This window comes from Branchiostoma belcheri, unplaced genomic scaffold, assembly GCF_001625305.1.
Source record: "Branchiostoma belcheri isolate BF01 breed outbred unplaced genomic scaffold, Haploidv18h27 scaffold2, whole genome shotgun sequence".
Classification (NCBI taxonomy): domain Eukaryota; kingdom Metazoa; phylum Chordata; class Leptocardii; order Amphioxiformes; family Branchiostomatidae; genus Branchiostoma; species Branchiostoma belcheri.
Window position 1 is genome coordinate 6,788,474 of NW_017803490.1, and position 1,737 is coordinate 6,790,210.

The following is a 1,737-nucleotide window of genomic DNA, read 5'->3' on the forward strand; positions in this document are numbered from 1 at the left end:
ACTACGAAAGGCACGCTACGTTTATTATTCAACATGTGAACAAACATGGCGGCCCGGTTGTGTTTGATGCCGACACGGTACAATTGGTCGTGTTGGCTTCTTAAGAACCGGAAGAAACTTCAAAATATATAACTTAGCATTTGAGTCACGTTTTATGGACATGTGTAGCGCCACACGGCGTGATCTTCATAAAAATTATCTCATTTGCATGTTTGTGAGATTTAAATGGTACAAATTACCTCATTTGCATGTTCGTGAGACTCAAATGGTTCTGACCGCACAACACAGTATTCATGGGCGAACCCCGTACGGGTACAAAGTAGTGCTACACAATACTAGAGAAAGGTGCAGAAATTGTTCTGTGCAGAAATCCTACGGTCTCACAGCTTTGCCTAACTCTGTGACCACCTTAACGGTCTCGCTTAAGTTCTGCCTAACTCTGTGATCGCCCCGACGGTGTCCCTAAAGTTTTGCCTAACTCTGTTACCGCCCCAACGGTGTCCCGAAAGTTTTTGCCTAACTCTGTGACCGCCTTAACGGTCTCCCTAAAGTTTTTGCCTAACTCTGTGACCGCACCAACGGTACATGTTGCAGTTCTGGCTAATATCGCTATGGCGCTGTGAGACCGTAGGATGGTCAAGATGAGAAGACAAGACCTCATAGGCTGCGTGTTTTATGCCTGATGAGAAGACAAGACCTCATAGGCTGCGTGTTTTATGCCTGATGAGAAGACAAGACCTCACAGGCTGCGTGTTTTATGCCTGATGAGAAGTTAAGACCTCATAGGCTGCGTGTTTTATGCCTGATGAGAAGACAAGACCTCACAGGCTGCGTGTTTTATGCCTGATGAGAAGACAAGACCTCGCAGGCCGCCCCCCCCCGTTCTGATAACAGGATGTGCTCTTTAGCCTAATTAAGCACATTCATTAAAAACTAATGAGTGGAAATTGTAGATTGCTTGTGTGCAGGATAGCTAGAAAAGCCAGAAAAGTCGGAGCAGAAATGCTCTTTTCCACGTTAGGAGAAAGCTTTAATCTTCCGCCTCTCGTGCCCCCCCCATTCTTATATATAGTACATGACGGAGTTTCTTGTACATGTATATGATTGTATATGATATATCTGGCATATGTATGTTAACAATCATAAAATTTCCTAAAATGTTACCCTTCGGAAAAGCTTCCATTTCTCCATATAATCATGAGGTTAAATCAAACCTGCTTGACACATTGCAAATGCCCCATTGTAATCCTATCGGATATGATAATAATTTACGTAATTTACAAAATACTCCCAAAAATATTTGGCAAAAAAATTATGTTTCCGTGCTTTGTAATGTAATAGAGGGGCAGCGAGTAGGCAAAAATGTGTGTAACGGGACACGGCATTGAATTTCAGATATTGCCCCTCCCCCGCACATGAAATGGTACAGTCCGCCTGTGGTGACCGCCTATTGTGCCCGCCTCTCGTGCCCTACTCCAGTACTCGCGTCACCCCTTACTCGTCTATTTGCGGTCCAAAACGAGGTCCCAGTGTGAGGTACAGCCCCTGCATCATCATCATGGCTACCGCGGGCCAACAAACAAACATGAAAACACTTTCTCTTCGTTTTTACCAAGAAAGGAGCTATCGCCACGGGTTTCATGGAGCCGTAAGTGACTTACAGAAGGCCGAAGTTCTCCAGGATGTGGTTCTTGAAGTCGAGGGCCGCCGTTTTTTTCTGATATTTGCTTGGTTTTC